Here is a 14767-nt window from a genome sequence, read left to right as displayed (position 1 = left end):
ATTGTTCTCCCACCCCAGTAAGCATTGCAGGAGATGCAATCATGCAATTTCTTAGTGGGGAAGATTTTTAGTGACAAAGTTCATAGAAAGAAAGAGAATGGTTGGAACAAGAAGGTAGACTGAAACTATCAAGGGAAAAAAGTATTTACCATAGATCTGAAGTGAGAAGTCAACTAAAGAGGAGAAGAAGGCGACAAAGGGGACAAAGAAGTAAACAAAGAGGTAAAGGAGAAGATAATATCAGAAAGAGCAAGAAGGAAAGGAAAGTACGTGAGGCCCACGTTACTCACATGGCAAGCAAAGAAGCAAGAAGAGACCCCAAATGGTGACATTGTGTAAGATGGGGAGAAAGTGAAGAGGTAGGAGAAGGAATGCAGGCCCTGGAGAAGATATCAAGGGAAGAAGTTCTTGCTTCTCCATCAGACCTCACTAGGGCCATCAAGACCTCCATACATGTGGAACTCTGAACAAACAAATGTGATGAGGCAAAGGTCGGGCAAAGCACCGAAGCACCAGTCGCCCCAAGATCCATAGGAGCCAGGAAGAGGGCAGCCCGTGGGAGAAGGAGCATGACCGAAATGTATACCTCCCCTCATTACGGTTCGAAAGATGAAAAGGATACAGTTTCCTTGAACGACTTTTGCAAGATCTTTTTGGGGACACTGGAAGAGTATTTGTTGAACATTTGGGATTTTGTTGTTACAAATTATGAATACTTTGTGTTGGAGCTTGTGAACATTAGCCTTTGCTATGAGGACATTTCTTGGCAAATAGTCCTATTCTTTTGAGTCCTTTATTAAGAAACCCTTTGCCCTTTCCACACTTTAGAGATTGACAATTTGGCAACATTATCAAGCACTTTTATTTCAGCCACAAATGTTATCCTAACACTATTAGTTACATTTAAACATCATCCTAACACTTTATGTATAGCTGCAAATAAACACTTTAAATTGTATTTATTTTGTCCGTCTTTCTTTCGGGTATCGCAATTGGCAGCGTAGTGACAGCATTTATGGCGACCCTGACAGAGGACGTAGAACCAAATGGAAATACAAACAACAAAGTAACTGCTCATAGATATAAGAGTACTCTCCAGTTACTGAACAATACCATAAACTGTGAGTTAAAAAGCCTGCATATGCTTGCCAAACCTAAATTTACAATGACCTCATCCCTTTGCAGGTCCATCAGGTTTACAGAGATCCATAGGACCATCACGGAGTCACTCAATAGCTTGATGGAAACCCTCATTATGTGACTGGTAGCCCGTGTAGGGGGCTTAGTGATGGTGAGATGTGTTCAATCTTGCTGGGTCTTAGGAGGAGACTACATTACAAGGTAGAAGTTGTTGCCGTAGTCTGTTATTGACATGACGAGAGAGATGATGGCAAGTGCTGCATGGAAACATGAGATGGGTTAATAGGCGTATGATACTACATAGGTGAAAGAAGCATTTCTTTACTACTTTTTTGCCTTAAGGTTCCCATGTTAGGTCGTTGTCCTCCATCAAAGTTCTCCCAGCCCACTTAAAGCACTGAAGGTGGGTAAGGGACGACAGGGTGGGTTAGAGTTACAGTTAGGAGCTCGAGAAGGTCACAATTAGCACAGTGGCATTTACCAGTTAACAAGGCCATACCCAACTACCAGCCCTTCCATCCCATCCAGTGACAATAGTAAAGACAGCACAAGTACCGATGCAGTGGTGATGTCAGGACGCACTGTTCACTGCACACCATCGGCCATAGTCCCGAGGGAATTTTGCGCAGTCAGCGTGGTTTGATCACGAGTCCTCTAAACCTCCAGTTTAAACACAGGGACAGGTGCAGACTGCAGCCCTGCAGCACAGATTACAGAGACTGCCCTTTACCGCCATCTCAATCATATGTGCTGTGGTAGGTCTGCCATGCTTCCAAAATGGGCATTCGGGTACCTTGAGTCTATCAGATTCCAGGTTGTACTGGGGGATTTTGTGGGTTGTATTTCTTATCCTTATGTTGTCACTTTCCTGTCAGGATTCTACAGATAGGTTTGTGAGGTGCCTGGGATGTGATGGTAGGTAACACGGGACCTAAAGGGTTTTGGGTCTGGCTTGTAGACTTTCTCCCACAGAGGGTTGTGGATCGATGTTGCTGGGTGGTCTGAGAGTGAATGGTTTGGTGGATGATTGGATGCTGTCTAACCTGCTATGTCCGCCTGTTGATTAATTCTCTTCAGGCACAGCTGTCTTTCCATGGGTGCACCGTTTCGGAGAGTACGGTTTTACCAATCACGTCTTATCTGGTGAAGTAGCGATCAACTCTGCGGGTGCTAGGTTTGAATCTCTTTTGATTTGAATATGTAAGCATGTTGCTGAACCACATCAAAAAGGGCCATATTCTTGTTCACAACTATTCAAGATGGTTGTATATGAGTTGAAAGGGGTGGCATTGTAACAGTTACTCTGTGAGTTGGAAGAGATATTTCCAGGTACAGACTGGGTGGGATAGCTGATCTGTGTCCAGAGCCAGACAAGCAAATAATGCAATGACATCATTAATCCAAGCAGTAAGATTCGGTGTAGGACGTTTGTGCATTGTACGCAGAACTTTACAGTTCATAACAAGGTACACTCTTGTGTGCTTTTACTCTGGGGCATTTAGTAACAAGTGCAGTTCGTTTTCACCTGGGATATTTAGGAGCGGGAAATTCTGGATATTGTTTCGTTTACCCTGAGAGCCCTTGTGTTGAAGCAATAAGGTGTGGTATAATATGCTTGACCCAGGGACAGGTAGAGACAAGGCAGAATAGGATATTGTGGCATTGGGAGTTGAAGTCCTGGAGGGCAGGGGGCGGGACCACGGGTGTGGGACGGAAGTGACGCGACGGGGAAAGGAAACGGCAGTTTGGGAACAAGAGGTGAAGAGTAAAGACGTACAGAGTGTAACTCCGTCTCCCGCGCAGCGACGTGCGTGCGTGAGATTGCACAGACCGGAGGTCCCAGTCTAGGTTTCAGGTGCAACCCGAAAGATATGATGTGCCATTATTTACCCTGGGGGCGTGTTCACAGAAAACCATCACATATTGAGTACTTAGCTTTACCCCAGGCCACGTAGAAGAAGAGCGCAATAAGGGACATGGGAAAATGCCTCACCATAGTGACATCAAGGATCAGAAGCGAGTAGGATGCAGTGCAATGCGCTTTGGTCTGGGAATACCTAGAGCGAGAGCACAGTCTAATACCATTCAGTACACTTTACCTGCGAATACCTGGGTGCAGAACATAATATAGTAAAGGTCAGCACGCTTAACCGCGAGAAGGCCTAGATACAGGACACAATATAATGCAGTGCAGTGCCCTGTATCCTGGGAACACTAGATCCAGGACACAAAATAAAAGAGTGCAGAGCACTTTACCCTGGGTGACACCTAGATGCAGAACAACATATAGAAAGACGCAATATACTTTAGACTGTGGCATCTAGATGCAATACGCCATTTTACTGCAGCATGCTGTACCCTGGGAACACATAGATGCAGAAAGTACAGCTGTGCATGTGGGATTTATAAAGCGTGAACCTAGCAGGTAAGTAACAGAGAACTGTACGAAGCGGCATAACCAAGGAATTACAAAGGGGGTGCAGGCATAGAAGGGAAGCTGGGCGGGGGACGCGAGAGTGGGTGAAATAAAGTTGAGTGGAGTCATCAGCAATTGGCAAGCTATTCCAGGTTCCTTCCTGAAGTATAGTGACGAGGGATGGGGAAGTTTGCCCCCTCCGATCAGATACATGACGCAGAAAGAGGCCAGGAGACACTGCGATCGCCCATACTATTTTGGACCAATTTCCAGTGCTCCAATGGTTGATAAGTATGTCAATAGGTACCCCATCAGCCATTCCTCTAGGCCAGGTGTGCTACAAATCTACCCCAGAGTAGATGAAGAGCCCCACGCTGCAACCAAAGACCCCTCAATTGACAGTATCGATTAAAGTAGGGGCGTGTCATAGGAATTCATTGGCAAAAGTCCTTTGCAAAGTGTAATTTGCCGACGGCGATTACTTTGTTTTTCAAATCAACGATTAAAAGTAAGGAGCAAAGGCACTTATGCCTCATTTTACTCTTCACAATTGCATTCACGGACAGCACATAAGGGCTAACATTGTGATCACCTGCATTCAATTTGCATTTCATTTAAAATGACTCCCCGCCCCAATTGAGTGCAGCACGCTTTACCACTAAGATAGCTAAGTGGGTTGAGAGCTTGCTGCGTGACGTGCAAGTCTGAACTCCGTGAAGGCCAACTCAATAATAATAATACATTTCTTATATAGCGCTACACACCCATAGGTCTCAGAGTGCTAAAATAGCAGAAGACATTATTATCCCACAGAGTGCTACTCATTTCATCGACCTAGGAAGGATGAAAGACTGAGTTGACCCTGCCTGGATTCGAGCCTGCCACAGCAGGCTGTACACAGATATCAGGGGCGAGCGCTTAGCTTGCTGTGCTATCTGACTGGCAACCTGTCATTTTTTCCGAGGTTGCTAAATGAGTACCAACTGGGTTAGGCAACAATAGTTATTATTATTATTGTAATTATTATTATTTGTATTAATATTATTATCATCGTTATTATTATTATTGTCTTTATTGTTTGCACACTGTGACACCTAGAAGCAAAGCACAGTAGAGAACTATGCTTTTGCCTGGGACACCTAGATGCAGAACACAATACAGGCCAGTGCAACGCGTGCAATCAGAGTAAACACAGAGGACATATCCAAAAAGCCCAAGTGGACCTGCAAACCATCCCCATGATGAGCAGTTTTAGGTCCCGCAAACTTTTCCAACTTTTCCAGAGATTCCTCCGGAAAAGTTAGAGATCACACATATAGCATTCCCCATGGCCTACTGGAACCTTGTCCTATTTCTAACACTTATGTGCCGGAAAAATAATAAAAAGTGTAAACTGTTCTTGGATATTCCGGGGCATGGGGAACAGGTGGGGCAAAGGGGTCATAGTGGTGCACTGGAAACAGTGTATCGTGGTTCACCCTCCAATCGTGACCCTCGCATACATGTGGGGCATCAAACATTTGGCCTGGTAACATACAAATATTCACAAGTCACTTACAGGGACATTTGACTTGCCTTCAGTGTGCAGGGACAATAGAATCTCCACAAAGTATGTTGCCATCGAAGGAAGATATTGTTTGAATATAAAGTTTCAAAATGCTTCCCAAAGCATCCTGCACAAAGATACCAGGTATTTCCAGGGCATGGTAAGTCGTGCAGAGATTTGGGGAGAATGTTAATATTATACTGTGGATGCCTTGACAACTTCCCTTCTCACTAGATACCCTCTCACAGTATGTTTACATTCAGAACTACCCATGGTTCTAGGTCTGAAGTAAGGCCAAGGACAGCAAACACTCCATAGAAGCTGCTTTCTCCAACCCTCCTGCCCTCATCAATGTATTGTATTTTATTTAAACATGTATACGGTGCTGATCCTACCCACAAGGTCTCAGAGTTCCTTACAAAGATCAAAAGCGAGGAGGGCAGAACATGTGCAGTGTTTTAGAATAGGATAGGAAGATTGGGCTAGGCAAAGCATAGCAAGGGAGGTGGCTTGGCAGGTTTACGTGCGTGGAATGAAATACATGTTTAGGCTTTTGTAGAAGGTGATGATGGAAGAGGTGGTACAGATGTGGGATGCGAGAGCATTCCATTCTCTGGGGGCCCATTGTGCGAAGGCTTGACTTTGTGGGCAGGATAGATTGCAAAGTGAAATGCATAGGAGATTTTGGTTGGCTTGTCTTGTGTTTGTGAGGGTAATGGGTTTCACTTTGTTATGAATTTAGAATGTGGTTTTGAGGTGAAGGGCTTCGTTAACAATGCAAAGTCCTTTGAAAGCAATCCACTGGGGTATTGGGAGACAGTGCTTCTGGGAGAGCGCTGAGGTGATGTGAGAGTGTTTTGCTAGGTGAAGAATGGGTCTTCCTACTCCATGCTGTATGGCTTGCATTGGGGCAGGAGTGTTTTTGGGCAGTGCAGTTAGGATAGCGTTTCAATAGTACATGGATTGCTGTAGAGGAGTTATCAGGAAAAGGATGAGGCTGTTCGTTCCTCAGCAGTCTAGCTGTAGGTTGCATATTTCGGTGATAGCAGCGTTGTGGTGTGTGATAGATAGGTGGGGGTTATTGGTGAAACCTAGGGACTTGACTGTTGTGGAGGGAGATATGTGCTGTTTGTCAGTGGTGAGTTATTTGACCTGAGGGTGAGGTTGGGTTCGTGTCCAAGGGTGCATATGAGGAGGTATTCTGTTATGGATGGGATGAGTTTTTGAAAATGGGTGGCCATAGAGGTCGTGCTGGTGGAGAGACAGTGCCTGAGGGTGTGAAGGTCTGTGGGGTACGATATATAGAAGTATATTTGAAGGAATAAAGTTACTACAACTGAAAATAAACCTCAATCAGAAATGTTCATGTGGAACCTTTGCAGCTTCTGGACCCGATTTTCATGGTGTGAGTGAAGAGAACATTGATTGTCAAGCACGTTTACTGTGCATGAGTGATCCGCTTGCTGAAGACACTCAGTATCATTGGGTATTCCCCATCCATTTTGGGATGCAACAGGCAATTCAGTCAAAGTACAAGGATCAGGAGCTGCCAAGATCTTCAAGAGCACTTGGACATCCAACCGACACAGTGCAGTACAAAGCAGTTTTTTAAATCTGCAAATGGCTCAAGAAAAATGAGGCAGAGACTGTATCTTTACAGTTAGTACAGACAAAGAAGCACCATTCTAAACCAGCAGGCTATACGCCTTGTAATGCGACTTATTTACAAAAGATGCAAATTGATAATTAGGGAACAGAATACCAATTGCCTCTCGGAAGGCCAGAATGATGTGTTTAGCATCAGAAGTGTAGAGCCTACCATAATTTCCGACCACTACAGGTAAAAGATAATTGAAGATCCTTAAACATTGCGTATCCTGAGGCTGTGGGCAGAGTAATCCAAAATGAATTTAGGGCGTTGTAGGAACCCATGAATGAGTGTCCTTCTGAAGCAGAAATGTCATGCTTGGAGAAAAAACAGTAATATCTTTGTTTGATTTTGAAAAGATTGTTGGAGATCAGCATGTATCAAGTGGCATCAGCATATCGAGCACAGGTAACAAACCTGATATGTGGATGTCCAAAGGTCAGATCCTACAGCAAGCATCAAGAGGATAATCTGTCATAGGTCCAATCCCACAGGAAATTGGTGTTAAACTGAATTGAGACATTGGCTGAAGGCTTACAGTGGACAGGTTTTTCAGACTTGAGCCTCAGACGAGGGTTCAGTATTTCTTAGGATGAGGTGCAACGATTTTAATAGTCTACAATCACGGAACGTAGTGTTGATGGTGTTATATTGCATGGAGGGTTTTCTCAGTGGGTACGAATGTTCCACCACTGACGTCTGCAACACTTTCCATGGGATGGGAATAACTATGCATAATAGTGCTCAGCCCGAGAGACCACATATCCCCAGCCCTTAAAACTCTGAACTGGCTTCCAGTTGCCCGAAGGGTAACTTTCAAAACCTTATGCATTTCTCATCGAGCAGTGCATAAAACTGGACCTCAATATCTTCAAGACAAGCTAAAACCCTATCACCCTCCACGTACTCTAAGATCAAGCTCAGCTGGCCTGCTAGTCATACCTAAAACAAACTCAGTCAGGTTAGGCGGTTCATCATTCTCAGCCTTGGCCCCCATGCTGTGGAACGCACTCCCACCCCACATCCGCTTAGCTGAAGATCTAATGTCTTTCCGCAAACTACTGAAAACTTGGCTCTTCTCCTAAAAATCAACCCGTACGCAAACTAACCCAAACCTAGTATGAATAACGGCACCTCAATGACACCATCCCAACAAACTACTAGATCTTGAATAACAATAAGACAGATAACAATACAACATCAAGATCCAGGCGAGAAAGCGACAACTAATAACCTGCTAATGTAAACTAAAATGACAAATGGAATAAAACTACTTAAGTAGATCAAAGCAGTGAAGCGGATAAAAAGAATAAATCATACAAAAACAGTAATGAGCCTTTAATTGATGAAATGGATGTAATGCATGCAATATACAAATGAACAAAATGGACGAAATGAATAAAGAGAAGAGGATGGAAATATGGATACGAAAGCGTGTAATGAGTGCAACAGAAGAGATGTGTGCAACGGAAAGGAGGATTGCAACGGAAGGGATGAGAGCAACGGAAGAGATGAGAACAGATGAATGAGTTGAGGAGATGAATGTCGTGACCGGATGAGTGTATAGAACGTATGAGTATGTTGTGTGGACGAATGTGTTGACCGGATGGGGGTAGAACGGACAAATGCGTAGAGCAGAGGAATGTATAGAGCGGATGAGTGCGTAAGTGTTGAGGAGTGTGTAGAATGCTGGAGTGCATAGAGCAAACAAATGTGCAGTGGGGATGAGTGTAGAGCACACGAGTGTGTAGAGCAGATGAGTGCGTAAGTGTGGAGGAGTGTGTAGAACGCAGGCGTGCAGAGAGCAGACGAACGTGCAGAGGGAACGAGTGTAGAGCAGACGAATGTGTAGTGCAGTCGAGTGTGTAGGGCGGATGAGTGCGTAAGTGCGGAGGAGTGTGTAGAATGCAGAAATGCAATGAACAGATGAATGTACAGAGCGGATGAGTATATAGAACGGATGAGTGTATAGAGCGGATGTGTCGCTCGCTGTCGCGGCCATCGCCGTGACTGGCGATGTCTTCCGCGTTAGAGTTTGAGAGGACGCAGAGGAAGGTTACTTTAGTCCTTTTTCTGTGTTCGCGTTCCGCAGCTCCAAACGCGGGACGCAACGCTGCCGGGAGTATTTAAATCCCCGCCTCCTGGCAGGTCGTTGCGTTGCAACCCCCTCTGTTGTTTACTTTTCGACTCTGGGTCCTTTGCTCTTCCTCTGCATTTCGCTTTGGAACTACTCAGGGGTTTTTTTTTTCCCCGTGGTTACTCTTCTCCACCGCCTTCCCTGGGCGGCACTACTTGTGTCTTTTTCTCCGGCGGTCTCTCTCTCTCTCTCTCTCTCTCTCTCTCTCTCTCTCTCTCTCTCTCTCTCTCTCTCTCTCTCTCTTTCTCTCTTTCTCTCACCTGTTTTTCTTCCCTTGCTCTTTGAGTCCAGTCAGCGTGGGGTTTTCTCCCGGGCTCCTCCGTAGTGCTTTCCTGGAAGATTTCTACCTCCACTTCAGCCATTTCAGCTGCTGCCTTCTCCGCCTGCTCTCCAGGCCTACTGCTGCCGTTGGACTTGGACGCTTTGTGGCCACACCCTCATTATTGGAGATCCTTCGCTTCCTTCTTTCCTCTGTTTACAACTGGCCTTCAGAGACAAGACTTGACACCTCTTACCAGGGTTTTTTCTCCCCTTGCGGGTTTTTCCCTGTATTTTCTGGCTTGGTTCCGGAAAGGAGGTCACTGAGCCGCTGTTCTCACCCAGCGGCCACAGTGGCTTCTCTCCGTGGCAAGCCCACGCACCAGAAGAAGGAGAGAGACTACCTGGCACGTCGAGGCCTGCAAGATACCATTGACTCGGAAAGCTCAGGTGAGGAGAGCGTGTGTACAGGGAGAACTCAGCCAAGGGTACCGTTCAAGTCACAGATTGCAACGCCAAAGAGTATCACGATGTCAGCTGAGGAACAGGTCCAAGAGCTGTGGAAGGCTTTCCAGGCCATGTCCCAGGAGCTACAAGGGGTCAAGACTGAGAACTCTTTGCTTAAACAAATGGTTGCGGCTAGGGAACCGACTCCCTCGGAATTGCCACCCATGGCGCTGTCCTCTGGGAAATTTGATGGCTCCCCCAAGAAGGTGAAGGAGTTTCTTGAAGCATGCCTGGTTCATTTTACATTCAGACCCCGTACATTTGCTACAGATCAGGCCCGGGTGGGTTTCCTAATATCCAACATGACTGGAAACGCTCTGTCCTGGGCCACCCCATTGGTGACTAGTGGAAACGCCATTCTGCAGGACTATTCGGGGTTTCAGAATCTTCTCAAGCAGACCTTCGAACGACCCGAGCTCTCCTTTACAGCCTGCGAAGACCTGTTGGATGTCAGGCAAGGCTCGCTAGACGTTTTGTCATACATCTCCTCTTTCAAAACATTAGCAGCCGGAGCAGGATGGCCCGAGACAGCACAGTATGCCATTTTCAGAAGAGGACTGAAGGAGGAAATTAAAGACGAGCTGGCCAGATCTCCTCGTTCTCCTATTTATCAGATCTGCTTTCTGCTGCCTTTCATATAGAGTATCGCCTTCAAGAGAGACGAGTTGAACGTCGTAAGCAAAGAACTCCTGGCCATACCTCAGACCCCTCTGTAACCTTTCTCTCTGGTCGCTCTACTAACATTGTTACCGAAGAACCCATGCAGATCGGTGCCACCAGGGCGCCCTTGTCCGCAGCTGAAAGACGTCGCAGAAGAGAGAAAGGACTGTGTGCCTACTGCGGATCAGATCAACATCTTCTCAGAGACTGTACAGAACTGTCAAGCAAGAGGTCGGGAAACAACTACCCTCGGCGTCAGTAGGGACAAGCGACCGAGGGTCTTCGAGCAATCTTCATCGTCCCTATGTCTCTCTGTCAGTGACCTCCTCCGAATCTAAGGAGGACTCCAGGCTGATGGTCATTCCAGTACAACTCAACCTCGGACACCATCAGGTGGAAAGACTGGCTCTACTGGACTGTGGCGCGGCAGGGAACTTCGTCGCCACCCTGTGGGCAGACAAGGTGGGTCTCCGTTGGATCCCCCGGGCAGAAGGTCAGAAGGTGGAAGGTGTGGACGGTTCGCCTTTGTCCTCAGGTCCCATCACCCATACCACTGAACATCTCTCCTTGACGATCAACCAACATAAGGAAGTTTTGAGCTTTGATATTATCAGGGCTGCCCATTTCCCCATCATCTTGGGCATTACCTGGCTCCGTCGACATAATCCTCTGATTAACTGGACCGAGAATCAGATAAGTTTCAGTTCCCCGTATTGCGCAACCAACTGTTTTTCACTGGAAGGTCGAGCTGATCTTCAGCCAGTCAAGGTGTTTCCCAACAACCATGTGGGTATCCATGCTTTACCCAATTTCTGCTCTGGGTTTTCAGAGGTGTTTCAGGAGTGCCTCCATGCCAGACTTCCACCCCATCGGCCAGAAGACTGCACTATCGATCTGGAGCCCAATGCCTTGGTTCCATTCAGACGGATGTTTGCTCTCACCCAAACCGAGAGACAAGTTCTCCGGAGATACTTGGATACCAACATGGAAAATGGTCTCATCCAACCTTCAAAGTCTCCAGCAGGAGCTCCTTTGTTTTTCATTAAGAAAAGAGATTCCGCCGACCTTAGACCCTGCATCGACTACAGGGGCCTAAATACAGTGACAGTCTGTGACCGGTATCCTATGCCCCTAATCACGGACATTATTGAGGTGGTGCAAGGTGCTCGAGTCTTTACCAAACTGGATCTTCGCAACGGATTGCCAAGGGTGACGAATGGAAAACCGCATTTCCTACTCCTCTGGGCTTATTTGAGTATAAGGTTATGCCGTTCGGCAGGTATTCCAGAGGTTTATGGACCGAATGTTCTCTGACATGCTTTCCATCTCGGTCATCATCTATTTAGATGATATCTTGGTTTTTTCCCCTAACATGAGAGATCACATAGCACAAGTACGACGAGTTTTGGAGCGTCTTAAGGAGAACAATCTACTGGTCAAGGAGGAGAAGTGCAGATTCGCTGTACCTTCGGTACATTATCTGGGATATGTTCTATCAGAAGGAGGGATCGCCATGGATCCTGACAAGGTGCACGCTATTCTTGACTGGCCGGCCCCGACCTCTGTCCGAGAGGTCTAGAGGTTCTTGGGTCTTTCGAATTACTACAGGAGATTTATTCCAAACTTTTCGGAGGTGGTGTTTCCCATCACCCGCCTACTCAAGAAGACGGCCTATCCTTTTTCCTGGTCTACTGAGGCGGAAAGAAGTTTCTGTCATCTGAAAACCCTCTTCTGCTCTGCCCCGATTCTGCAGCATCCCAACCAAACACTTCCATTTATTCTGGAGACGGACGCCTCCGCTATAGCTGTCGGGGCGGTGTTGCTTCAGTCCTTCAACATGGTAGAGCATCCTGTCGCCTATCTCTCTAAGACTCTTTCTCCCAGCCAACTCAACTACTCAGTTCTGGAGAAGGAATTGTTGGCGATGAAATTGGCTTGTGAGGAATGGAGGCACCTTCTCATGGGTGCCCGTCATCGGTTCCTCATCCGCACCGACCATAAGAACCTAAAGGCTTTACAGGACATGGAATGTTCGAACTCCAGGCAGGCTAGATGGGCCTACCTGTTTTCGCAGTATGACTTCCAGATCACGTATATCCCTGGGTCTCTCAATCGTCTGGCTGACGCTTTGTCTCGCAAGGATTCCCACTTGGAAACGGTAGCTGTCAGGTCTGAGCCATTGTTCCACAGAAATCGGATCCTAGCCTCGGTGTGTTCTTTCCTTCAGGAGGTCAAGGCTGCGGTTGCACAAGAGGCTCCTCATATCTCTTTTTCCGCTGATTCCCCTTTTCAAATCAAGGACGGTTGGGTCTTCTACAAGAAGAGGTGGTATATCCCTGAAGGGTCGCTGCGCCGGAAAGTTCTTAAATGGTGTCACGACTCACTTCTAGGCGGACACAGAAGTGGAGATGGTACGTTGGAACTTGTCTCGAGATCGTTTCTTTGGCCCAACATCAGGAGAGACGTGTTCAACTACGTAAAGACCTGCCCAACTTGTGCCGGAGTCAAATATGCCTCAGGGAAGCCCCTAGGACTTCTCACCCAAGTGGAGATGCCGACTCGCCCGTGGGGACTCATCTCCACGGATTTCATAGTGGAAATTCCCGATTCTGAGTCATGCACATGTATCATGGTTACGGTGGACTCTCTAAGCAAGCTATCACATTTCTCTCCTCTTCCAGGACTCCCTTCTGCCACCAAGATGGCAGAAACATTTGCCCGAGATATCTTCAAGCTTCATGGCCTCCCCGACAAGATAATATCCGATCGAGGAAGCCAGTACATTTCCAAATTCTGGACGGCTTTATGTACTCGATTGGGAGTGGAAAGGGCCCTTTCCTCTGGGTTTCACCCACAGACGAACGGCCAAACGGAGCGACTCAACACAACCTTGGAGCAGTACTTGCGATGCTTTATTTCCCAGCAACAAGATAATTGGGTTTCTCTACTCCCTACTGCGGAATTAGCTTACAACAACTCCAGGCACACTGCCACAGGCGTATCCCCTTTTTTTTGTACCTACGGGGTACACCCGCGTCATTTAATGCCCGAGGTGCCCAGTTTCTCCAACTATCCAACTGCGGAAGAGGTGCTAAGAAATATCAAGGAGGCCAGGGACAGTGCAATGCTAAGTTTGGTGGATTGTAGACAGCGGAATAAGGTTGAAGCCGACAAACATCGCAGGGAAGCACCTTCATGGAAACCTGGGGACAAGGTGTGGTTGTCCACCAGATTCCTTCCCAGATGGACAAAACCTTCTAAACTGTCTCCACGTTTCTTGGGACCTTTCCCCATTCTCTCCAAGGTCAATCCTGTGGCCTGTCGTCTACAACTCTCTCCATCTCTCAAACGCATACACCCTGTCTTTCACACCTCTCTTCTTAAACCCTACTATTCAGATCCACATCGCCGGCCTCTCAACCGGAATCTTCCTGTCACTGCTGCCGATCAGGAGGAATACAAAGTTTCTGCCATTCGTGATTCTAGATTCCTTCGTGGTAGGTTGGAATACCTCCTGTCCTGGAAGGGCTACCCGGTATCGGAGGATTCCTGGGAGCCAGCTTCCCAAATACATGCCCCTCAGCTGTTGGCCAGGTTTCATTGCTTGCACCCGGGTAAGCCTGGGTGGTTGCACTCTAGGGGGTGGCATACTGTCGCTCGCTGTCGCGGCCATCGCCGTGACTGGCGATGTCTTCCGCGTTGGAGTTTGAGAGGACGCAGAGGAAGGTTACTTTAGTCCTTTTTCTTCGTTCGCGTTACGCAGCTCCAAACGTGGGACGCAACGCTGCCGGGAGTATTTAAATCCCCGCCTCCCGGCAGGTCGTTGCGTTGCAAACCCCTCTGTTGTTTACTTTTCGACTCTGGGTCCGTCGCTCTTCCTCTGCATTTCGCTTTGGAACTACTCAGGGTTTTTTTTTTCTTTTTTCCCCGTGGTTACTCTTCTCCACCGCCTTCCCTGGGCGGCACTACTTGTGTCTTTTTCTCCGGCGGTCTCTCTCTCTCTCTCTCTCTCTCTCTCTCTCTCTCTCTCTCTTTCTCTCACCTGTTTTTCTTCCCTTGCTCTTTGAGTCCAGTCAGCGTGGGGTTTTCTCCCGGGCTCCTCCGCAGTGCTTTCCTGGAAGATTTCTACCTCCACTTCAGCCATTTCAGCTGCTGCCTTCTCCGCCTGCTCTCCAGGCCTACTGCTGCCGTTGGACTTGGACGCTTTGTGGCCACACCCTCATTATTGGAGATCCTTCGCTTCCTTCTTTCCTCTGTTTACAACTGGCCTTCAGAGACAAGACTTGACACCTCTTACCAGGGTTTTTTCTCCCCTTGCGGGTTTTTCCCTGTATTTTCTGGCTTGGTTCCGGAAAGGAGGTCACTGAGCCGCTGTTCTCACCCAGCGGCCACAGTGGCTTCTCTCCGTGACAAGCCCACGCACCAGAAGAAGGAGAGAGACTACCTGGCACGTCG

This window comes from Ambystoma mexicanum, chromosome 4p (genome assembly GCF_040938575.1).
Source record: "Ambystoma mexicanum isolate Mex_15411 chromosome 4p, UKY_AmexF1_1, whole genome shotgun sequence".
NCBI classification, from domain to species: Eukaryota; Metazoa; Chordata; class Amphibia; order Caudata; family Ambystomatidae; genus Ambystoma; species Ambystoma mexicanum.
The sequence above is the reverse complement of the archived record's forward strand: the minus strand, read 5'-3'. Positions refer to the sequence as shown.